Source organism: Mirounga leonina, unplaced genomic scaffold (genome assembly GCF_011800145.1).
Source record: "Mirounga leonina isolate KUSES-001 unplaced genomic scaffold, KU_Mleo_1.0 Mir_496, whole genome shotgun sequence".
Lineage (NCBI taxonomy): Eukaryota > Metazoa > Chordata > Mammalia > Carnivora > Phocidae > Mirounga > Mirounga leonina.
Window position 1 is genome coordinate 354,732 of NW_023270783.1, and position 26,116 is coordinate 380,847.

Below are 26,116 nucleotides of genomic sequence, written 5' to 3' on the forward strand. Positions count from 1 at the left end.
GTCTGTGCGGGGACTCGGGGGCGGGCGGTTCGGGCTCTCCTGGCGGAGGAGCCGCCGCCGCCGCCGCCGCCGCCGCTCGGGCCCCGGCGCTTCTCGCTGCGCAGGTTTGGAGCGCGCGCCATTTTGTGAGATTTACAAAATCCTCCTCGGGAAGAAGCCGCCGGGAGCGGCCGCGACTCGGCGCCCGGCCTCGCCGCCGCCGCCGCCCTCCGCGCCGGGCCGGGCCGCGCGGCCCCGCCGCCGGGAGCCGGGGTCCGGGGACTGCGGTATTTGCCGGGGAGGGGGCTGTCGCCTCCCCGGCCCCGGGCGCCGCTGGAACCGCGGAGCCGGAGAGAGACGGAGAAGGCTGCGGCTCGGCCGCGGAGCCGGGAGCGCCGGGGCGGAGAGAGGCGGCCGGGGCGGCGCTGGCTGCGGAGGCCGCGGCGGGAGCGCAGCGGTGGGAGCCCGAGGCTGAGACTCACCGGAGGGAGCGGCGCGAGCGCCCCGCCATCGTCCCGGTGAGTGTCCGGCCCGGCCGCGGCCCCGCCCGGCCCGGCGCCCGGCTCCCCCCGCGGCCTGCAGCCGGGCCCGCGCCGAGGCCGGCCGGGCGGAGGGAGGGACCTGCCATTTTAGGAGGAGGCGCCGCGGCCCGGGGCCGGCCGCCGGGGGAGGGAGCCCGACAGGCCGGGTCCCGGAGGAGAGGCGGGTGCGAGCGGAGGGAAAGTTGCGGAGGGTGGGAGCAGGGGCCGCGGCCTCCCGGGAGCCGGGGCCTGGGGGCCGAGAAAGCGCCAGACCTTCACTGGTCGCCCGAGCGGAGGGGAGGAGGTTGTCTTCCTCCTCCTCCTCCTCTTCCTCCTCATCCTCTTCCCCCAGCTCCTCCCTCGTCCCTCCTCTCGGTCCCCACCAGTGTGGGAACCGCCGGGGTTCTCCGCAAGGACAATGCACGGGTTAAGAAAACGGGGCTGGCTGCTGGGCGAGGCGCCGGCGAAGGTCGGGGGCTGGGTCCCTCAGCGGCCGTTCGGGGTGTGTGCTGGAGCGAGGGCACTCGGCGTGCTCCGAAGTTGTGCAGTGAGTGCGAGTGATCCCGGCCCCTCGAGGTGGAGTAATGACCTGTTCAGCAGCCCGAGGAGTTGCTGGTTGAGAATGCGTAAATTGTAATCGATACCTGGCTATTGCAACAAAACTTCACAAGTCTCTTTACAGGCACAAACCAGCTCTCGCTTGGATCCACCACAGCTGCTGAGTATCCTAACGCCTAGCGAAAGGCCCCTCCCTAGCCCGAAATAGTTAAAAATGGCAAAATTAGTGAGTGAGTGATTCCGACTACTGGTCTGTGCTTTCCGTTCAACCCTAGGTTATACGAACCTTGTAATCTAGGTGCAGCCCTCGAATGCCAGCACCGTTTGGTTTTTGAATTCCGCCCAGGTTGTCAGAAAATACCCTGTATAGCATTGTTTTCACACGGATTTTTTTAAAGACGAGGACAAAGAGTGCCAGGCAGTCTTCGCAGGGCTTTACATGTATGAACTCGCATTTCCTACCGGTAGGAACTGTTAACCCATTTCCCAGATGAGGAAACTGAGCTGTGACTCATTCAAGGTCATACAGCTGGGACTCGAGGAGCCGGAGTCTGTAGCCAGCCTGGGCTCATAATCACTAGGTTATAACTGATTATTATAAACACTGGCAGATTTGGAGCGATCTGTGTGTAATGACTCAGGGTTCTAACCTAGAGACTGTGCCTCTGACAGTGTTGAGCACAGAATTAACTTTGTCGTTTTTGGAAGTGGAAGGATGGAAAAGAGACCCTCTTACTGAAACTTGTCAGTCCCCCCACTCCCCAAACTGTGTAGTTAGTTATCGAATGGAAGGAATTAAAAGATATTTTTTGGTGCGTTTTGTTCTTCACACTTAATTTTAATTGTAGGCATCGCTTAAGTATTGATGAGTCATAGCAAAGTTTTGTGTAAAAGTTATTTTTAGGCATTTTAAAAATCTTTGAATACTTAGATTTCCTGTATGACCCCTTGTACCTTACATATACAAAGTGTTTAAGAATGGATATATTTAATATTTTGATTTGGGGGAGTTTTAATAATTCAGTGGCATTACCTTTAGCTTTTGTTTTTTTAAAAATTCTTAAATTCTCACGTCTTGATTGTTTACTTTGAGAGATATTATTTTCAGGTAGACTATAAATGTGACACTAGAACTGAAATTTCATGTGCTAAGATTTTAAATTGAAGAAGATAGTTTTAAAGAAACAGCAGTTAAGAAAAAGTTTACTCAGTTACAGTTAAGATTTTTAATATACACATGACTTACACTTCAAGTACCCCAGTGCTTTTGGAGGATTGGTCTTGAAATAGCCCTGGTGCTTATGCTGGCTGTCCAAATTCATTTAGAGTTCAAACCTTATCAGAAAGTTAAGGACTTCTGTTAACATGTGTACCAAGTACTATTGTAAAACAGTATAAAAAGTTGATAAGAGGCATAAGCTCAGAAATTAATTATTCTGGGGTCACCCCTGTGTAAGGTGAAGGCACACTTTAAAATCTAAGAATGATTTTGATTTGAAGGAATAGACTTGAATGAATGGATGGTCATTATTGGTAGGGGTGGGACGTGGACTAAATGATCTAGTGAGATCTTTGTTATTAGGAATTTGTAATATAGGTATAAGATAGCTTCTTCAACATATTTTAAAAACATTTTGGTGGGACCTATTAGAAACTTAAGAGAGAGGGGCGCCTGGGTAGCTCAGTTGGTTGGGCGACTGCCTTCGGCTCAGGTCATGATCCTGGAGTCCCTGGATCGAGTCCCGCATCGGGCTCCCTGCTCAGCGGGGAGCCTGCTTCTCCCTCTAACCCTCCCCCCTCTCATGTACTCTCTCTCTCATTCTCGCTCTCTCAAATAAATAAATAAATCTTAAAAAAAAAAAAACAAAACTTAGACAAAATTACTGTGTGCTTGGATTGAAAAATCAACCAGTTAGTCCAGTCTTTAGGGGAACTAACATTCAAAATAAATGAAGATACACCATTTTAATGCAGTGTCTTGTTTGGGAATGTGTATAGTGAAAAAGACCCTTGGTTAGAATTTTTTCCCCCCTCTAGAATGTTGTCAGATGTTTGTCCCGTTAGTTTTATTTATGGAGATTTATTGTGTTTATGATTTAAAGATGGGGGTAGGGAGTGGTAAGTGCAGTGACTGGTATTTAAAGAATTTACATACATAGGTTTTTATAGTACTGTGAATATTTATCTGCCAAAGCAAAATTAAGGATGACTTGTAACAAGGTATACGATGACCTTTGGCATGCATTTTGTTTTGAAACTAAAAGAAAGAAAATGCTAATTTGTATCGAATCTTGGGTACTGCTTAAACTTTTTTTTTTTTTTTTTTAAATAAAAACTAGTTTAGCTAGTTAGATTACTCAGGGATATTTTCACGTGTTTATGGTTGGCAAGTATCTAGTTTTGGGAAGAAAATTTGGAAAGAAGTAGCTTTATTATGAGTGTGAAGGGAATTGCCTTATATGTGAGACTAAGATTCTTAGAAGAGGGGGCTTCATTTGTGACTCTTGGTATTTGTGATAAAGGTGTCAATGTTTTTGCGTTAGCATTAGCTTCTCTCTTACTTCAAAGAACTTTCGTTATTTCCTACACCCACACCCCCAGCAATTTCTCTCCTTCCCGCAAGAAAGAAATGAACCATCTGAACCCAGCACAACCCAAAAACTTCCAGGAAGAGTCTTTATAAAGAACTTAGTTCTTCCTTCACAAAATTTTATTACTCTCACAATTTTGTTGTATATTCATTATCAGTAGTTTCAACTGTGAGCTAAGGATCTCTACTTTCTGTTGAGTGTTTTGGTAGTTTCACATGTTTTCTACTTAGAAGTAAAGATATTACTTGAAGTTATCAAACATGGTCCCCTGAAACTTGGTACAAACAGTTTGCCCTGTCAAAAGGTATTGTGTGACTGACTTGTGTAAGAGCACCTTATGTATGTATAGTGATTATGCTTTTTAAAAAACTTCTTACCATATATTATTTTAACCATTGGGCAATGTTTTGAAGGCTAGAGAAATTTTAATTCATAACCCATGGCTTGCACAATTTTTGATTAAAAATTGCGGGGGGCGTTAAAATTTTTTAATTACTTGGGGAAAAAAATCAGATTATTTTAAGTTACCTAAAACTTCTCTGTTGCCCCTAAATGAAGAAATCTTTTGAAGTCTTGCCTGCAGTGTTAAGCTAGAGCTATAAGGTTTATCGTTGGTTACTTGGAAAATGAAGTGTTGGGTTCACAAGATGAAAATAATCTAACGTTCATATTAAGTAATTAAAGACAAGTCTTGTTTCCTCACTTAGTGGCTACAGGCAGCCTTAGTTTCTTTTTTTTTATTATATGAAAACGACATGATTTGGAAGTATTGTGTTGTATAGACCAGCTAAGTGTTTTTCAAAAGTTAGACTTTTGCTTTGAAATCATACTTTCAGAATTGTATAACGAGTTAAAATTTTCTATTGGAGATAATAATTTACAGTACACTGGATATCTAGAATGAGGTTCCTTGTAGGCATACTTTTTGCTAATGTAGAACCACTTGGGCCTCTTAACAATTGATTATTCTACCAGAGCTACATATCCTCTCCTCTAGAAGGGGATTTTTAAAAGTTTATATAGTACTATTAAAGTTTTGACAACACATTTTTTGTTTGAGGGACACGTGTGTACCTGATATACATGGTGCATTGATAGCTTAAAATGGATTTTTACTCTTGATGAATTGTTGTGAGTTTTATGTTCTCATAGTTAAAATGGTTGTGTAAGTCAGTGGGGAGGAGCTTAGGGAACTGGTTTAACATGGAATGAATCTGGTTTTCAACATCACCTCTATTTTACATAACATCCCTGTTCATTAAATAACCCTGTAATTTTTCTCAGTATATCAGATTTCCAATGACAAGAGTGGACTCTTTTTCTTTCTTTAAGTTTTATGGATATTTGTGGTTAGAGTTGGCATCCTAGCATAAGCGTTTTGGTAAACAGATGCTCTGACACCCATCCCAAATCTGCACAAAATCTAGTTATAGATGGCATTTGAGGCAGCATGATGCTGTGGAGAGAGTATAGGCCTGTGATATGGTGCTTGGCAGAGAGGCTCCAGGGTCAGGCACTGCTGGAATCTCGACAGGTCCTTCGCTGGCAGTGTGGTTTTGCTAAGCATGGGTTTCTTCATCTGTAAATGGGGTTCGTGGTACTTAACACAGGGCCCTTGTGCAGATTGAGGTAACCTATACATTTCTTAATAGTCTCCTCCTCTCTGTTCTCCCTCTTTTTCTCCTCTCCATTTGTACTCATCCTTGTGGTCCCAGGATACATGCTGCTTCTTCAGAGAGACTTCCCCCAAAACCCCAGTCTAGGTAGGTTCCTTAGCCATGCATTCTTATAGGACTCTGCTTTTTTTATAGCTCTTACTGCAGATAGCTGTGTAATTATTCATACATATTCACGGATACACTTATTTAATGTCTGTCTCTTCCTTTCTCCATCAGATTGTAAAGTCCATCTAGACAGGAATAATTCTTTTTTGATCATGCTTCCAGTACAGCAGGGGTAGATAAATGTATACGTATACAGAGGAGGGAATGAAGAACCTATATGTCAGAATCCTGTCCTAGTACCACTCCATAATTGTGCAATCTTGGGTAAAGTAGCTTCTCTGAACTTGAGTGTTTTATATGCCAAATGTATACAGTACCAGCTGCCCTTCCCAGGATTTTGAGAATGTGGAATGAGATACTATAATGAGGTGCTTTGCAAAAGTGTAAAATGCCATATAAACATAAGTTGGTACAGTAGCAATAATTTCAGTAGTAGGGTTACCCAAGAATTTATAGAGTTTCAACTTTACTGAATTAATAAGGAGCTGTTGCTTAATATTTGTTATAAATTTAAACTTTCTTTAGGCATTAATTAGAACACAAGATTGGGCCTTTGTTCTGATTAAATACAGTAGCTTAAACACGTTTATTTCTCTCTCCTGTAAGTAGTTTTAAGGCTGATGTAGTGGCTTCATGGTGGAGGGGACCTTGGTTCCTTCTGTCTTGTTGCTTTCCTCCGCTTAGGGAAACACCATTTTCTGTGTGGTGCGAGACTGCTCCCCACCATATCCACCATCTAGGAACAGGTGTTGGGAAAACACATCCCCTTTTTTAAAAGACAAGCCTGGAAGTTGCATACGTGACTTCTGTTCATATCTGTTAGTCAAAACGGTCAGGTGGCCACATTTAGCTGCAAAGGAGGCTGGGATATGTGGTCTCTGGCAGGGTGGCTGTTTGGTTGAAAATCTGTTTCTACTGAAGAAGAGGAGAATGGGGAATTATGAAACATTTCCTGTCACACTTTGAAATGTTTTGGAAGAAACATACAGAAGTAAACCTTGGAAAGACAACTTTTACTGCACTAATTAATAAGACTTATTTTCCGTATTTGGTCATTAGTCTTCTGAACTGTGGTGTGCAAATTTAAATAGATCACTATTCAGGGTCTGTAATATATACATATATAGTTAGATTAGAAAAAATGTAGCTAAACTTTTAGTAGTGAATGAATTTTGGCTCTAATAGCACATTATTTTAGATAGGTAGATACGTGGTTCTTGATTGCTGTGACTGTATTGTATGTAAACAGTATTTGGAATCTAAACTTTTGGATTTTGTTTTAATAGTTTCCTAGAATGTATTCCTACTGTATGTATTCATACTCATACCCTCGGCAAACTATTGGAATAACACTTGAATCTTGTCAGGTTTTCAGTAAATGTTTTGAGTCACTGGAGTTGCAAGGAGCAGGATAGCAGTGATGTTTAGAAATACATTTACTATCCTGGTATGTTCCTCTTAAGTTTTGTGGGTTTGAACAAAAAGGAAGATCTAGGATTCTTTTGAACTAGAGTGTTGTTATTAGATCTAGTGGAGAGCTGAGAAACTAATGGTTCTCAAACAGGCTTCTGGAGAACTTCTCAAAGTTGTGGGACTCCCAAACTCAGATACTTCTCTATCTATAGGTTTGGGGTGATGCTCTGGCATCTACTTTCTTAATTAGGATTCCAGGTAATCCTGATGCAGTAGAAAGACTTTGGGAAACATTGATATAGTTATTCGCCCTCATTTTAGAGAAGGAAATAGACGCAAAGAAACTAAATGACTAACCGGTACTCCAGAGTGAGCTGCTCAAGAATTAGTGTATGTTTTTCTGACTCGTAGTTCTTCGTTCTTTTTGTGAACGCAGAAGAGGACCAAGTACCAACTGTGTTGAGATTTTATAGGGATATTAGTCATTCTCAAATAGTTGTTTTTTATGTGTGAGCTCATTGGTAGTGAATAGTTGGATCACTTAATTGTTCTTTTAGCAAATAGTCAAGTGAATATTTAAGGATGGGAAGTTGAGGTTTTAAAGGTATTGTTAATGTCAGTGCTGTGGCGGATAGGGTAGTGTACCTGTTAACATTAGGGTAGGTGATAGGTAGGTGCTAGCCTGGCATGATGAGAAGGAACCAAGGTAGGTCTTGTCCTCAAATTATTACTTGGTTTTTCATCTGCAATTCTCACTGTTGAATTCATTCCTTTAGATTAAGTTGAGGTGGATTCCCTAATTTAAAATGGAAGTATTCCCAGAGGAATGTTCTTTATCTGTATATCAGGTTAACACTTTATGAATTAGTTGGCTGCCATTTTAAGATTTGGAGATAGCACCTGCACTAGTAAGAGAGCTTTGTGGGAAGGGGAGGGAAGAGTCGGCACATGTGCCCTAGCCCAGAGGAAGATGAAGGGCATGTTTGAGACGTGTCAGCTTGTGGTATAGTTCTGGAAGCGTTCATGGAGGCTTCTCTTGTGGCCAGAGGTTGGTAGTATTAGACTGGACTTCTGGCCTCCTGTCACTAAGAGTATTGGTAATGGGACTGTGGATAATTTAGCTGAAGACCCACTTGAGTATTGGAGTAGAAGGCCTTTTTTCTTAGTGTTCATCATTCCTATTTGAGCAGTCTGACACCATATCAAATATATAAGGAATCGTTCTGATCACCTAGGGAATTTTAGTTTCTAAAAGATCATCAAGTAGTATGTCCTCATGGTTTAAAAAAAAAAAAAAAAAAAAAGCTCAGGCCCTATAGGATGCTGTCATATCAACCCCCTGCCTCATGCTCCATAGGGAATAGTTATTTTTCCTACCAGAAATGTCCTATGCATGTATGTGCAAGTATATCTATTTTAAACATTTATTATGTGTATGTTACAGAGCAGTATTGTTCAGTATGATCCTATTTTTTAAAAATTAATTACAGGGTGTTTTTTTTTTTTTTTTTTTTAATTTATTTAAGTAAACTCTAACCCCAGTGTGGCCCTGGAACTCATGACTTTCAAGATCAAGAATCACATAATCCACCGACTGAGCCAGCCAGGTTTCCCCGATCCTGTTTATTTTTTTAAAGTTCGTAGACATTGTGATGGATGTGTGTACAGTGTCTATGCACTTAAAAGCAAACTGGATCATGCTAAACATACAGATTTGCATCTTAAACATCTTGATCTATTTTAGAAATATTCCCACATCAGCTGATAGTTTTCTCTGTTATTTTTATTTTTTTAAAGATTGATTTTATTTATTTGACAGAGAGATAGCGAGAGCAGGAACACAAGCAGAGGGAGTGGGAGAGAGGGAGAAGCAGACTTCCCGGCGAGCAGGAAGCCCGATGTGGGGCTTGATCCCAGGACCCTGGGATCATGACCTGAGCCGAAGGCAGACGCTTAACGACTGAGCCACCCAGGCGCCCCTTTCTCTGTTATTTTTAATGGTTAGGAAGTATTCCATGTTATGGATGTACCACAATTTAATCAATCTCTATTAAAGAACATTTAAATTGTTCTTGTATTTTTGTTTTAAACAATGCTGAAGTGTACATCCTTGTACATATAACTGTGTTCTGTGAGCCTTAGCCACATGATACATATTCCTAAGGGAAATTGCCGGTTCACCAAGTATATGCACGTTTGGCAATGGCTTGCCAAATTGTCTTCTCAAAAGTAGCACCAATTTATACTTCATCAGCAGTGTCTGAGAGTTCACAGTTTCCCAGATCTCACCAACATTGGTGTTACTAGAGTTTTAAATCTTTGTCAGTTTAATAGGTGAAAATGTTATTTAGTTGTTTGGATTTGCATTTCTTTAATTATGAGTGAGTTTGAACATCTTAAGTTGTACTCTAAGTCTTGTACTTTAATAACAAAATATTCTTTGTCAGATATATAATTAAATATTTTCTGATTTTCCTGTATTTCTTTATTCTGTTGAATGAAAAACTGATGTTTTGATAACTTGCAGATGCTTGTAATTGTAAATGCTTTGATAAATTGTAAAAGGGAATTCTTTTTTTTTTTTTTTTAAGATTTTATTTATTTATTTGACAGAGAGAGAGCACAAGCAGGGGGAGCTGGTATAACCTGGAGTTTTGATAGTCTGCTGAAGGGGGGCGTCCTGTGGCGGCAGGGGAAGTGAGGGGTGCCTTAGTAGAATGACAGATTCATGTACCCGGAGTTTCAGAGAGTGCATGTGTGTGAGATGCTGGAGGAGGGATAGGGACAGTTACACTGAGAAATGAGAGTGATGGGTCTTAAATATTATGAGGCATTTGATTGGGGCAATTGAAGGTGTTTCAGCAGAACTGTGATGACAAGTCTGGGTTAGGGAGATGACACAGTAAGAAGGAGGGCCTGGAAGGCAGGCTCATTCTAGGTGTATAGGCATGAAAGAATAAGATAAAAGGTAGAAGTCAAATGGGAGAGCTGAGTTTGGAGTGCCTTAAAAAATTCTCAGTGATTTAATTTCCAACAGAACAAGTGAATATTTCGGGTTCAAACAGCTGTGTGGCCAAATTTTTGGATATAGAAAGGAGAGAATTAAACATTGGTAGCAGTATAGTATGGGAATGATTCGTTTAATGGGACAGTTGAGAGTATTTCCTCCTGAGGGCCTGAAGGAACTGTTAAAGAACAGAAGATAGAATTATTATTGTAGTTCAGACTTCCATTAGGGACAGGTGGAAGTCATTAAAGATGAGCTTAAAAATGGGGCAATGGGAGAAGGCAATGCTAGAAGGTCTGAATCTGGAAAGAAGAAGGTGTATTATGATATGTGGTTTGAAAAAGAGTGACTGAACATGAGAGAGAGTTTAGTTTATTCTGAGTGTCTTTGTATTTTTCCTGAAAAATATCATATTCTCTTTACTTTCACAAGTATCCTTACCGGGAGACAGTAATCTAAACATTTATCCCGTGAGGTGTTTAGAATTATTTATTCAGTACTTAGCAGTGCCAGACATGGAACTAGGGCCTGGGAATTAGTGCGACAGCAAAGCCTACACTGTCTGGGCCATCAGAGAAGTTAGGATTGGGGGTGGGGATCTTTAGTAATCCCCAGAGTAGGTTTACAGACTTCGTAGAGTGGACATACATTATTGAAGGGAACACAGCCCATGAAGTTGAGTAATTTTTGATGTTGCTTTTTGAAGGTCAAATTTTTGTCTCATCTTAGAGTTCTTGTGACAGTTAATTTTGAGTTAAAGTTTATTTGGGTTAAATAGGACTCCAGTCTTTAAGACAAATACTGTGTGCTGAAAAATTTGTTCTGATTTGACCATTTCCCCTTGAAAAGAACAACTGTCAGTCATCTCAGTAGTGGTTTATTTTTATTTTTTAACTTCATCTTTACATCAAACACATTCATTACAGAATGACATTACTTCCTTGGTACAAAAGATTTTGTAGAAGTTTTTTCAAAATAGCAATGGTAAGGAAATTATTAGGATCTCATTTGAGTATATTATAATCTAATTTTACTTTTTGAATTTCCCTATAATCGTTCTGTGGTACAGTTCAAAATGTCAGTAAAGCTAGGTGAGTTTACCTAAGAATTGGCCTGAAGGCTCACAGTTACTCAGCAGTATTAGAGTCAGCTATGGAGAGGGAAGAAATTGAAGATGCGAGTCTTAGGATTCATGAGAGACAGCTTGGAGGAAGGCTTCTTGCTGAGTAAGACAAAGATGCAGACATCGAAAATAAAGCATGTGGGCATGTAAGGAAAGTCCAGGAATAAGGAAAGTTCAGTGGAATGGACAGGCACAGAAGAGCAGTTTGAACAAATGATGAATAAAAATTCTTTGTCCTTAAAAAAAAAAAAGAAACCTCTTTAACGATACATTGTGACTTCGAGAGTAAAGACCAAACTAGTCACAGGACCCCGTACCTCAATGATGCGGCCCCAGCTCGGTTACACAGTCTTACCTTCTGAGGCTCCGGACCCTGTTTTCACATGTGCTACTGCTTCAGCCAGCAGTCATCCCCTTTATTGCAGTGAACTTCTTTCCTCCTGCACTTTCAGCCGCAATGTCACTTTGTCAGGGAAAGTACCCCCCCATCACCTTTTCTTTTTTAATATCTAATGTCTTGTACATTTCCTCCATAGTGCTTATTACAGTTGATAATTTTTTTAAAGAGATTTCTTTATTGAGAGGGAGAGGGAGAGAGTGCACGAGAGGAGAGGAGTGGCAGAGGGAGAGAGTGAGTCTCCAGCAGACTCCATGCTGAACACAGGGCCCCATGTTGGGCTCCGTTTCACAACCCTGAGATCACCACCTGAGCTGAAATCAGGAGTTGAACTCCTAACCGACTCAGCCACCCATGCCCCCTACAGTTGATCATTTTTTTTAATGCTTATTTGATTAATGCCTTTCAGAGAGTAGGGGCAGTGGTTTGTTCCCCCTTGCAGTCACAGGGATCAGCAAAGGCTTGACACATAATAAGTACTAAGTAAACATCTGTTGAGTGCATCAGTGAAATACATGTTTTGATTTTTACTAGTTGGTCTCAAGGACCAAAGGAGTATCTTTTTAAATTTTATTTATTTATTTGAGAGAGAGCGCACCTGAGTGGGGGAGGGGAAGAGAGCGGGGGGAGAGAGAGAGAATGAGTATCCCAGGCAGGCCCCATGCTAAGTTGTGGAGCCTGATGTGGGGCTCCATCTCAGAACCCTTGAGTTCATGACCTGAGCCAAAATCAAGAATCGGATCAACTGAACCACCCAGGTGCCCCCAAAGGACTATCTTTTTTTTTTTTTTAATGATTATATTTATTTATTTGAGAGAGAGTGAGCGAGCATGTGGGGGGGAGGGGCAGAGGGAGAAGCAGACTCCTGCTGAGCAGGGAGCCGGACTTGGGGCTAGATCCCAGGACCCTGAGATCATGACCTGAGTGGAAGGCAGACTCTTAACCCACTGAGCCACCCAGGTGCCCCAAAGGACTATCTTTTAAAAGATAGGACTGGAAAACTGTATAGCCAGGAAAAAAATATTTACTCCTGGATTAATTACACAAATGCATATGAAATACCTACTGTGTGGGAGAAGCCAGGTGTTAGGAATATGGAGTAGAAACATTGTGCCTTTTTTATTTTTTCTCAAAGTATAGTTGACAGTGTTGTATTAGTTACATTGTGCCTTTTCTTTAAAGGAGCACATCATTTTAGTAGTTTATTGAAATAGACCCATTCCTTAGTGTTCATTTGGAGAGGTTTTAAATTGTAGAGGGAATCAGCCTGGATATTCTTCATGGTTCTTAGGCATGAACCATGTGAGGCCTGTTCAGTGAGGTCCGTTCAACAATGACCTCTGGGATGTCAGTCCAGCATTTGCAGTAGCTGTCAGGTTCACATTTAAAATAAGCTCTAGCTTTGACTTCATCTAAAAAGTGACAGAAAAGTGAAGAAAGTGGTTTGGATGCATTTTGGCTTTAACTTTTTTTTTAATAATTTTTTTAAAAGACTTTATTTATTTGAGAAAGAGAGCACAAGTGGGGGAGCAACAGGCAGAGGGAGAAGCAGGCTCCCGACTGAGCCACCCAGGCGCCCCTGGCTTTAAGTTTTTCAGGTTTGGACAACAGAATGGGAACAATTGAGGAAATTCATTGTATGGATGGATTTTTCAAAAGAATGAGTTGTCGTCTTTTTTTTAAAAGATTTTATTTATTTATTTGACAGAGAGACACAGTGAGAGAGGGAGCACAAGCAGGGGGAGTGGGAGAGGGAGAAGCAGGCTTCCGCGGAGCAGGGAGCCCGATGCGGGGCTTGATCCCAGGACCCTGAGATCATGACCTGAGCCAAAGGCAGACGCCCAACTGACTGAGCCACCCAGGTACCCCAGAATGAGTCTTGTAGTTAGAAAATTATTGAAGCTGTTGATCTTGTCAGGTGAATAAGCTTTTAAAAGCTTATAAGGGATATGTTTAAAATTGTCCTGAAACCTTTCTCAGTGACTAGTTTCTACAGTAAATATTTAGAAAAGCAAATATTCAGTAGGTATTGAAGCTCTCCTCTCTGCCTGGCGCCATGCTAGGCCCTTGGGACATAGTAGTGAGTCACCTGGGAATACATGGTCCTTGCCATCATGAAGCTTTTCAGTATAGTCAGGAGCTCACTGATGAGAAATGTAAAGGAAATACGGCTTGTGTCCATTGTGTTCAGGGTGAGCAGTTAGTCCTCCTTGGTTCCTTCTATTTGTTTGGTTGTTTATGTTTTGAACTTAGTTTTGGTGGCAACATGTTAGACTACTTTAAGCTACTTGTTGCTTTATTTTTGGTAACATAGGAGTTAAAGGGGAGAACATTTATAATACCATGTAAAATAGAAACCCTTGGATCTTCAATTTGTTGGCAGAGTTTTAAAAAAGTTTATGTAGATCAGTGAGTTTATCCTCTTAAAATATAAGCTCCTATTTAATAATAATAGTAACAATAGCTATTATTGATTGCCTCTATGGGCCAGACACTGTACATATTCATTATTATTTTAATATTCCCAGCAATTCTGTAAGGTGGTTGGTAGTATTTCTGTTTTATAAGCTAAAAAGCTGAGATGCAGGGAAGTAAATTTGCTTAAGGATAATCATAGCAGATTGCATATGCTGTCTCCAGATAATAAAAACCCCAGTGAAGAGTTAAGTGCCCTAAAGTTAAACATTGAGAGAGAAAAGAGAAACCTAGAGCTTCTATAACCCATTAATTGAAGAAACAGAGAAAAGTTCTGGTATACTAGAATTGATACTTTCTGCTACTGGTTCATTAGGTTTTCAGATAATAAACAAAAGTGTCTAAAAACTGTGTTTGGGAAGTTCTTTTCCTTAAGGATCTTGATGGGAAGTAGAAATCCTCAATTTTGAGAGCCAGTTGCTTACTTTCTCTGCATCTTTCGGAGTTGGGATGCAATTATGTGACCTGGGGTCTCTACTCCACTACTTCAGAAGCTAGTGACTTGCAGAAGTAGGCACTTTGTAGAAATCTGTGTTCTGCAGTGCAGGGGGGATGGCAGCTACATCTGTTTCCCAGAGGTGGGCAGTGACAAAGATTCTGCTGTAGCTTTAGTTCCTGGTGTCACTGGTGTCTGTTCAGGCTGCAGTGACTGAATCCTATGTTGTCTCCACTGGACCAGATCTGTGGTTTGAATTTTGGTGTTCTTGATTATGTAGCCTTCCAGCTTGGCCCTCCTGGGGTTTTCTGTGAGTTGCCTAATATGCTTTAATAACTTCCTTTTCAGTTTCAGCAAAGCCAGAGTTAGTTTCTTTTGTTTGTAACTAAGAACCTTTACTTAGACAATGCTAATTAAGATAATTGACAATTCTAAGGAACTCTCCAGGGTCAGGGTTACCTGCATCTAGATTAAAATTTATTAATGGGAGGAGTTTACAGTATATATTAAGTGAGAGAGTTATATGCAGTTTGCTTATTGATTTAATGAATTTGCTGATTTGAGTGCCTGTTCTAGGCCAGAATATGGTCTAGGTATTGGGGATAGAGGAGTGACAAGATAGACAAGATCTCCGCACTCACAGAGCTTACATTCTGTTTTAAATGTAGAATAAGCAAGAAAGCAAGTAACAATGACAGAGCGATAAATGCCATGATAAAAATAAAGATGGGATGATGTAATAGATAATGGTGGGTGTATGTGTGTGTATGTGTGTGTATGTTTAGGAGTTGTATCTTATAAGACATTTACTTTATCAGGAATCATGACTTAGGTTTTTTTTTTTTTTTTTAAAGATTTTATTTATTTATTTGACAGATAGTGAGAGCAGGAACACAAGCAGGGGGAGTGGGAGAGGGAGAAGCAGGCTTCCCGCAGAGCAGGGAGCCTGATGCAGGGCTTGATCCCAGGACCCTGGGATCATGACCTGAGCTGAAGGCAGACACTTAATGACTGAGCCACCCAGGTGCCCCCATGACTTAGGTTTTTTGACTATGAGGCGGTAACATTCTGAATTTACCCATCAACCGTTAACAGGAAACTGGACAAAATACATGAAACAAGTATTTTCAGATATTGAACAATAGGCAGTGTAGATCTGTGATCCCTGATGGGGGGTTAGCAAATGAGGTGAGCCCTTTGATGGCCCAGCTTTCTTTCTGGAGGCAATTTTCAGATCTCAGTGCAGGGAGGGGTATCCCAAATAGAGCCATTTGACCTCACTGAGTTGAGGAAGCAAAGATTGGATCTGGGGGAGGCCAAGATGGTTCTGTTTTGAAGAGCAGGCTTCTGGAGAGAAGGGAGCTATGCAGAGAAAGAGTTCCATAAGTCTTAGTGGTCCTCTTAAATGTTTGAGTGAATATTAATCTGCTCTGCACATGTAGGATGCAGTTTCATAAAGAACAGTTCCTGACGAAGGAATCCACTGGGAAACTGTAAGCAGAACAATTCTCACAGCTCACATAAAGCTGGGAAATACTTGAGTACCTTATAGCCAGAGTAGAACTCATTAAATGCTGTGTTTATTGAGACTCCAGAAGGGTCGTGTCTTAGTAGTGGGGCTAAATTAGTTCTAAAATTAAGGCTTCCCTAGATATGGCTGGAAAATGCTTAAAAACAAGCCTTGAAAGGAGCAAATTAATCGGTAAGTAATGTAATTGCCAGCAAAGTCCAATACTCTTTAAAGAAGTATAACAGAACCTAACACTCAGCAGTTTAAAATGTCTGGCATCCAATCAAAAATTACTAAATATGTGTAAAATCAGGTTAATATAACTTATAGTTAGGATGTCAGTCAGTTGAAACCAACCCAGAACTGACAGGTGTTAGAATGGACAGCCAAAGACATTAAAGCAGTTATAACTGTATTCAGTATGTTCAAAAAGGTAGAGACTGGAAAGGTAAAAAAGAGACCCAAATAAAACTTCTAGAGATGAAAACTGATATGTGAGATGAAAAATACACTGGATGGCATTAATGGCAGATTAGATGTTACAGAAGAAAAGATTAGTGAATTTGAAGACCTAGAAGAGAAAACTCAATAGAAACAGGCAGAAATCACAGAAATAATGGAATTAGCAGACAGGGTTGTTCAAGTGGCTGCTATAAACATGGGGTCAGATTGTGGTTAATGTTGACATCTTTGTACAGTTGTGACTGCTACCTGAATTTGGCTTGATGTGTGGTTAAGGATAGTTGAAAATCAGTTATTTTCAGTAAAGCACTGGGATATGATAGAAGAACACACAACAGTATGTTATTTTTTGATATGTAACAATATTACCGTAAAGTTAGACACTTAAAACATACATTTATGATTTCACAGTTTTTGGGGTCAAATGCCTGGGTACAAACTCAGCTGGGTCCTCTGTTTTAGGGTCTCAGGGCTATCGTCAAGATGCTGGCTGTGGCTGTGGTATCATGTGAGGTATGACTAGGGAAAGATCTCTCCTAAGCTCTCTTGGTAGTTGGTAGAATTTGGTTTCTTGTGCACTATTGGACTGAAGGCTTCAGTTTGTTGCTGCCTGTTAGCAGGCATCTGCCCTTAGTTCCTTGTTGTGTGGTCTTTTCCAACACGGCCACTTACTTATCAAAGTAAAGGAGACTGTCTTCTCACAGGACACATGGACCTACCTGCAGAAGTGACATCCTATCACCTTTCCTTTATACTCTTGGTTAAAAGCAGTCATGGGTCCTGGGTCAAGGGGAAAGATCTACACAAGGGCAAGAGCAGCAGGAGGCCATGTCCTGGGACCCATCTTAGAATCTATCCGTCACAAACAGTAGTGTGTAGTGGTGAATAGTGCGTTCTGTGGAGCCTGATACAGATATCTGCCTTTGAATCTTAGCCCTGTCTTTTCCCAGCTGTGTAAACTTCTGAGCCTCAGTTTTCCCATTTATAGAATCAGGATAATAGGTACCTACTATTGACAGTATTGTGAAGAGTAATTGAATGCATATAACATTCTTTTTTTTTTTTTTAAAGATTTTTTAAATTTATTTATTTGACAGAGAGAGAGAGAGAGCGAGAGAGGGAACACAAGCCAGGGGAGTGGGAGAGGGAGAAGCAGGCTTCCCGCGGAGCAGGGAGCCCAACGCGGGACTCGATCCCAGGACCCCGGGATCATGACCTGAGCCGAAGGCAGACGCTTAACGACTGAGCCACCCAGGCGCCCTGCATATAACATTCTTAGGACTTTGTTCTACTAACTCCTGCTCATCTTTTCAGTCTCAATTTAGATGTCATATATGTAGGGAAGTCTTCCCTGACTTCTGACTCCTCCTTCCCTCCTGTCTGGGTTAGGTCTAAAACACCCTGAACTTTTTCTTCTCATTACTTCACATGCGTTCCACCTGAATTTTATAGCTGTGAGGTTATTTATTTATTGATTTGGTATCTGCTGCTTTTAGACTAAGCTGTTTGAGAGCAAGGGTTGTATCTGTTTTGTTCAGGGCTTGGCACATAGAAGTAAATGTTTGCTGAGTGACAATGTGCTTAAAATGCATGTGTTGTTTCTTTGAGAGGGCATTTTTAGTGTTAACATACTATGTTCTCCCAGGTACTGGAGCAGTCAGGCTAAGAGATACTCCCTCTTCTTTCTAAGACTGTCAGGGTCTAGCAGGGGAGATCAAGGCATAATAGTCTTTAAACTGATTGTAAGGGTTTGCAGAGTGGACACTAAATAGGAATTAATACACACACACAGACACACACACACACACGCACTTTAGAGTCTGAAGGGACGAAGACATTAATAAAAATCAGTCCTAGTGGGTCAGAAGCAGAAAACATAGTAGGGAGCTTCTCTTCTCTGTAAATGTGCTCTGCAGACCACTCCTTGAGATGGTGTGGTGTGGAGGAAATAGGTTTGGAGAAAATTACTTTTTTTTTAAGATTTTATTTATTTATGTGACAGAAAGAGCGATAGCAGATAGTGAGAGGAACGCAAGAGGGGGGAGCAGGAGAGGGAGAAGCAGGTTTCCCGCTGAGCAGGCATCCCAATGTGGGGCTCAATCCCAGGACCCCGGGACCATGACCTGAGCTAAAGGCAGACGCCCAACGACTGAGCCACCCAGGCGCCCCAGAAAATTACCTTCTTGAAGCTTCACCATGCACATTAGCATGTTATAGTGAACCCCCTTCTCCCTTGTTAACGTAGGAAGGGCAGTCTTTATTAAGCTTGCTCTGCACACTGTAAACATACACATACCACAACCTAGTAAGGTATTATTTTTATTTAACGGATGATAAAATTTAGGCTTAGAGGTTGAAGTAATTTTTTCTAGTGGTTGGTGAGGTAGGATTCAAACCAGGCTCAGCTCTCCCTCTTAACTATTATTCTGTACTGCTTCTGTGGAATATGTTTTAGCAAGTACTAGATTAATTTCATGAGAGGAGGAACCATGTATCTTTTGTGCATTTTGAGACTAGCACTAGAATCTTGCTTAGCCTTTAATACATGGCTGAATGTTGGGTTTCTGGTATGATCTTACACTGTATCTTAGCTTCCCAGGTGGAACTACAGTTGACCCTTGAACAGTGTGGGGATTAGGGGTGCTGACTTTAGTTGAAAATCCACACCAACCTTTTGACTCCCCCAAAACTTAACTGCTAATAGCCTACTGTTGATCAGAATCCTTAAGTAAAACATGAATAGTTGATGAACAGATACTTAGTATGTTATATATTCTGTACTGTATTCTTAACAATAATACCTATTTCTTAATTTTTTTCAGTATTTCTAGGCTATGCAGTTCATCTGAGTTTTTTCAAATTGTTGCAAATCTCCAAAGACTTTTTCCAGTATATTTATTGGAAAAAAATCCTCATATAGGTGGACCCATGCAGTTCAGACCTGTGTTGTTCAAGGGTCAGCTATACTTGGAAAACTTGAGGAGGGTTTGGTAGGTAGCAGCTAGTGTAATCCAACCAGTGACCTGCAAGAACAAGTAATCTTAGGTTTTTCACTTTGTGTGATTTAGTGGAGTTCTGTCCCCCCCCAGAAGAAACATCCCTGTAGTCTTTGTGCCTCTCCTGTCACATTTATTTATTTATTTATTTATTTATTTAATTAATTAATTAATTTATTTATTTTTTAGATTTTTATTTGTCAGAGAGTGAGAGAGAGAGAGAGAGAGAACATGCGCACGTACAAGCAGGGGGAGCAGCAGAGGGAGAGGGAGAAGTAGGCTCCCCGCTGAGCAAGGAGCCTGATGCTGGACTCGGTCCCAGGACCCTGGGATCATGACCTGAGCCGAAAGCAGATGTTTAACCGACTGAGCCACGCAGGCATCCCGGTCTCCTGTCACTTTTAAATTTACTGTATTACCCAGCCCTCTTGAGTTTTGTTTCTGAAATAGTCCTCAGTGAACTTCTTTCTTCATGTTATTGTTAATGACCTCAGATCTTTTGTCTCTTTTTTGCTTACTGCACTAGTTTTGTTAAGAATTTTCAGTTTAACATGCACTGAATACTACTGAAAGGTTTCTAATGAAGAAAGCTGTCCCCAGGCATACTCCTCAGTAATTCTCCTGCTCCCCAGAGCAGGTCTTCCCAGACTTTGTCACCTTAGGGTCTGCATGGACGTGGTAGAATAGAAGAGGCCGTCTGGGTATCTGGAGGTTGTTAGAGAATCTCGGCACATCTGAGACATTCATGGCATGGTGTGCCCTGCCCACTAGTTGGTAAGCTCTTTTGCCTCAACTCTGAGCTGAGATGAGAGTACCTCTCTAATATGCTTCTTGTACCAGTTGGGATGCTTTGGGATGCAGGTATGGAGACACTGACCCAAGCTGGCTTCAGATAAGAGAATTTAACTCAAAGTTGGAAGTCCAGAGGTAGGATGGGCTCTAGGGCTTAACTGATTTGGTGGCACAGTAATGTCTTCAGGTACCCAGTTTTTCCCTCTCCCTCGAGTCACTGGCTGGCTACGTGCACAGAGGAATAAGGCTGCAGTGGTTTGAGGCGTTGTATCCAGACACTACAGTGTCCGGAGGAAGAAGAGAGAACTTTTTCTTGTAGCTGTATGAGAAGGTGGAAATTTTGCCTCGAAACTCTTTGGCAGACTTGTCTCCTGGGGGGTTATTTGACTGTTTCTGAAACACTCACTAGAAAGGAAGTGGGATTATGTTTAGACCAATTGGGCATCATTGTGGAGCTGGCCACACTTTCCCTGAGCACATGCCTAATGGGGATGGTGTGCAAATGGGTCCTGAACAAAATTGGCTTCTGTTACAAAGGAAGAAGGGGGAGGTTGGAGGCAGAGTAGGCAACCCTGACCCTATTTTTGTATTTAACTTAAAATTTTGGATATTATTTATTGACTTTCTATTAAGGTAGGTGAATATTTAATTTTAAATCACTTGCCTTACACTTTTCTTCTTCCATCTACCCATTATCGTTAAAATTTTTTCATTAAAAGGGGCGCCTGGGTGGCTCAGTCGTTAAGTGTCTGCCTTCGGCTCAGGTCATGATCTCAGAGTCCTGGGATCGAGCCCCACAGCGGGCTCCCTGCTCCGCGGGAAGCCTGCTTCTCCCTCTCCCACTCCCACTGCTTGTGTTCCCTCTCTTGCTGTGTCTCTCTCTGTCAAATAAATAAATAAAATCTTTAAAAAAAAAATTTTTTTTTTCATTAAACATATTCAGTGTTTAATATTATGATTATGTATATTCACCATGGAGCTATATTGTTTACTATGATTACATTTCCCTTCTTGTATAATTTTGTTTTTCCTGGAATTAACAATTGTCTACTATTTCCGTTTGCTTTGTTTTCTAGGTCCTTGTGACTGAGTTTTCCCATACATTCCAGTAGCCTCTCGATATAGTTTTCTGCACAAGCATATCAGATAACTAGTTGTCCTGTCCCCTACTCATATCCTCTCCCCCTAGGAATCTTCTTAGGGGACCCTTCATCAAGCCTCACTTGTATGAAATTCTTGCTCTCTGGGCTTAATAGTGTTCCTTTTGCAAATCTCCCAACAGGTTCAGGTGTCGTGTTTCCTGGTTCTCTGACCCTTATCTTCCTGTTTTTATCTTTCATTTTGCTGGAGTACAACTTTCAGTACTTCCTTTGAAAGGGTGCATGAGAGGTTAATTTTTTGAGACATTGTCTGAAAGTATTTTTCATCTGCTTTCCCTGGTGATTAAAAGTTTTGGCTGGGTACAGAATTGCAGTTTGAATATAGTTTTTACTGAGAACTCTGAATGTATTATTTCATGGCCTTCTAGCTTCATATAGCAGAATTTGTATTCTGGATTTGATTAAAACCAAAAGTATGGAGAAGTTGGAGAACATAATGAGCTTCCATGTACCCATCACTCAGCATCAACATTTATCAACTCATGGCCACTTTTAGAAAAAACCTGTATTCCTGTCTGCCCCTCTTCCGTTTGAGTTTTTATGAAAACCCAGATATATAATTTCACTTGTGAATATTTCAGTATGTATCTCTGAAAAATGATTTCTAAACTATAATCTCAGTACCATTGTCATATCTTAAAAAGATTAACAATAATTCTTCATATATCTAGTAAGAGTTCAGATGGCCTCGATTGCCTCATAATTATATATTTTTAAAACACTGTATTCAAATCAGGATCTAAGTAAGGTCCATAACTTCTTATTGATTGACAGATCTCTTAAGTCACTTTTAATCTTTTGGCTGCCCCTCTGCATCTTTTTTTTCCTCCTTGACTTTATTTGTTGAAGAAACTGTGTCATCCATCTTGTCTTTCCTATAGTCTATAGTCTAGATGTTGTTGAGTGAATCCCTGTGGTGTCACTGACATGCTCCCCTGTCCCTTGTATTTTCTGGTACTTGGTAGTAAGATGTAGAGGCTTGATAAAATTCCATTTATAAGTCTTTCTCTCTGTTTTTCTTGGGGAGGGGAGTGCTAAGTGGGGAGAATACTACATGGGTGATGTATTTCCTTTGGAGGCACACAATATTTGACCCTGATGTTAGCAACCATTAAATATTGCTTGCATCCATTAATTTATTAGTTAATTTTGGTCCTTTTTTATGTGACACCTCCCCCACCTTTTTTTGTTCTTGTTCTCTATCTGGAAGTTTTAAGAATCTGTTCTTTATCTCTGGTGTTCTAAAGTTTTGCAGTGATGTGCTTCGGCATGGGTGGTTTTGTTGTGTTGGACCCATCCTTTTATTTTGGAGGTACATACTCTTTAGATCTGGGAAAGTTTCTTGTATGCTTTCCTTGATAACTTCTTTGGTCTTCTCAAGTGACATACAATTTTGTTATCTTGTCTGTCTAGTAGTTAATTCTTTTACCCTTCTTGGGAGATATTTTTCAACTTTTCTCTTCCATCAGGATTATCTTTTGTCCTTTGCTTTTTTTTTTTTTTTGCTAGCATTTTGTTTTTACTTCATGGATACATGTATTCTTTTACCTCTTCAAGCACATTGATAATATAGTTTAACACCCTTCCCCCCCCCCCCCCCCTTCATGGCATTGGCTCTGTTTACTCTGGATTCCGGTTTTCCTGCTTGTTTTGATTTCTGTCTTTAATGTTGGCACCTTTCCTCACGTTTGGCCATTTTTGGGCTGGTGTCTTTTACTTAAGAGTAGGGTGTGATAAAGCTGATGGAAGAAGCTCTTTGTGAGGGGTGAAGCAGGCTTGTTCACTGAAAGCTTAGTATGGAGGTTGAGGAACTGTGAATGTGAGTATCCCAGTGCTTTCATTCCAGGGTTCTGGATGTTGACTGATTGAAAGTAAATCCCACGCCTGGGGGGAGAAGGAACGTGTATATTCCTATCACTGGTGTTCTGCAAGCAGAACTGGGGAAGGGAACTGGAGTCCTCCGTTCCGTGTGAAGTCTCTTAATGGATTCTCTTTTTAGTCTTGTGTCTCAAAACTATTTATTCTCTGTTGTGCTTGGTATCGCCAGGTATAGAGGCTCTGTTCACTTTCCCTCAGAGATTACGCCTCTGGTCTCTTTGGAGATCTGGTAGCTGCCAGCCTGGATGGAGTTTGGGCTGCAGTTTGAGATCTTCTTCCTACCTTTATTTTGTTTACTTTTTTACTGAAACAAACTCAGAAATGTTGCAGGTATAATACAAATAACTTCTGTTTCCTGATCTACTTGAGAGAAAGTTGTTGACATGATGTCTCTTCTTTTTTGAATATTATAGTACACAATTCCTACAAACAGGGACATTCTCTTGCACAACAGCCACCAAAGGCAGGAAGTTAACATTGATACATTACAGCTGTCTGAGACTAAGACTCCATTCAAGTTGTGGCAGTTGTCCCAGGAGTGTTCTTTATGGGAAAAAGATACAGTTTAGGATTACTTACACATTTTATTGTCATGTCTTTTCAACTGCTTTGATCTAGAACAGTTCCTCAACGGTTCTTTCTTTTAGGACGTTGATATTTTTGAAGAATACAGGCCAGTTATTTTATAGTCACCCACTTTGTGAGTTTGTTTGATTTTTTTTTTTTTTAAGATTTTTATTTATTCACTTGAGAGCGAGCAGAGCATGAGGTGGGGAGGGGCAGAGGGGGAGGGAGAAATAGACTCCCCGCTGAGCAGGGAACCTGACATGGAGCTTGATCCCAGGACCCAGAGATCATGACCTGAGCCGAAGCCAGACACTTAACCATCTGAGCCACCCAGGTGCCCCTGATGTGTCTTGATATTAGATGGTATGTTAGGCATCTCTGTAGGAATATCATACAAGTGATGCTATGCTTTTCTCATTGCATTCTGTTAGGTTGTGTATTACAGACTTTCTGTTTCTCCTGTAACAAATTACCACAGATTTAGTGGCTTAAACACCACAGATTTATTATAGTACAGTTCTGGAGTTCAGAAGTTCAAAATGGATCTCAATGGGGCTCAAATCAAGGTGTGAACCAAGCTGCATTTCTTTTGGAGACTCTGCAAGAGAATGTTTTTCCTTGCTTTTTCAGCTTCTAGAGGCTGCCTGTTTTGGCTAATGGCCCCTTTTCCCATTTTCAGTGCAGCAACTTTGGGCCTTGTTCATTTCATGCTGCCATTTCCCTCCTTCCTCTTTCACTTTTAAGGACTGTTGTGATTATACAGGGCCCACTGAGATAATCCAAGGTAACTTCTTTATTTTAAGGTCATCTGATTAGCAAATTTAATTTTTTCTGCCACCTTCATTCCCCTTTGCCCTGTAAAGTAACACTTTCACAGGTTCTAAGGATCAGGATGTGGACACCTTGGGGGGGGGGGGGTCGTATTATTGTGCCAGCTACACGTGGCATATGATTTCAAATCATCCTAATTCTGATAATGTTCACTTTGATCACTTGATTACGGTGGTGCCTTCAGGCTTCTTTGGATTTTAAAGTTACTTCCTTTGTAATTAATGTGTGTTTTGGGTAGAGGTACTTTGAGACTATGTAAATATCCCATTACTAATCAGACTTTTAGTTTATTCACTTATTTTGTATCGCTATGGGTACCTGATTTTCTGTTTTATGCATTGAGTGTTAATCCATAATTGTAATTATTTACTTTAATGCTCCAGTTGTCCAGGATTTTGTCAGAAGAAACTGACAAAGTTGGTGTCTTTGTCCTTTTGGCATGTCTCCATCATATTTTGAGAACTTTCCGGGTTTATCTTGAATTTCTGTCTCAGCCTTGGAATTGGAATTGGCCATTTTCCACGGAGCCTTGTTTTTGTTTTTGTTTTTAAATGATTCTTTATTTTGAAATAAACTCACAGGAAGTTGCAAAAATAGTATAAAGTCCCATGTACCCTCTATTTACCTAACTTCTCCCAGAGGTGAGTTTTATGTAGCCCTAGTGGATAGCAAAATCAGGAAATTGATCTATCAGGTGCATTTCTGTTAACTAGACAACAGACCTTATTCAGTTTTTATTCTTTAAACCAGCATTTGTGTGTGTGTATGTGTGTGTGTGTACATGTAGTTCCATACTTTATACCATGTATAGATCTGTGTACCTACCCCCACAATCAAGATAACGGAGCTGTTCCATCACTTTGAAAGAACTCTCTTTTGCTCTGCAGCCAGTTTGTATTCTCAACCCCCCCACAGCCATTAGTGTATTCTCCATGTCTGTAGTTTTTGTCGTTTCCGTATGTTATATGAATGGAAGCATATAGTATGTAACCTTTTGAGATCAGCTTTTTTTTTTTTTTAAAGATTTTATTTATTTATTTGAGAGAGAGAGAATGAGAGAGCACATGAGAGGGGGAGGGTCAGAGGGAGAAGCAGACTCCCCGCCGAGCAGGGAGACTGATGCGCGGGACTCGATCCCGGGACTCCAAGATCACGACCTGAGCCGAAGGCAGTCGCTTAACCAACTGAGCCACCCAGGCGCCCGAGATCAGCTTTTTTTTAAGCATAATGCCCTTGAGGTCCATTTGGTGTTGAGTGTATCAATAGTTAATTTCTTTTTATTGCTAAGCAGTATTCCATCTTATGGATGGACCAAGTTTGTTCAACCATTCACCTGTGGCAGGACATTTAGGTTGTTTTCCAATATTTTCTGTAATAATATGAATAAAACCACCTTGAACGTTTGAGTACAGGTTTTCTTGTAAACGTTAAGTTTTCCGTTTTCTGGTAGATGCCTGACAGTGTGAATCCTGGGTCATATGGTGAATGCGTGTTTGGTTTTGTAAGCCGCTGTCAGACTGTTGTCCATAGTGTCTGTACTGCTTTCTCTTCCCACCAGCAATGTATGAGGGATCCCATTTCTCAATATCCTTCTCACCATTTGGTGTTATCCCTGTTTTTCATTTAGTGTTCTGTT

At 41.0% G+C, this 26,116-nt stretch overlaps 1 protein-coding gene across 1 annotated transcript in view; it reads left to right on the forward strand.

Moving 5' to 3' along the window:
• The first annotated feature begins 256 nt into the window (after window positions 1-256).
• The window catches only part of DYRK1A (dual specificity tyrosine phosphorylation regulated kinase 1A), a 149,315-nt gene continuing 123,455 nt past the window's right edge, over window positions 257-26,116 (forward strand). The window contains exon 1 of the mRNA XM_034990141.1: window positions 257-497. The gene's annotated coding sequence lies outside the window, so the exon portion shown is untranslated. The remainder of the gene's footprint in view (window positions 498-26,116) is intronic.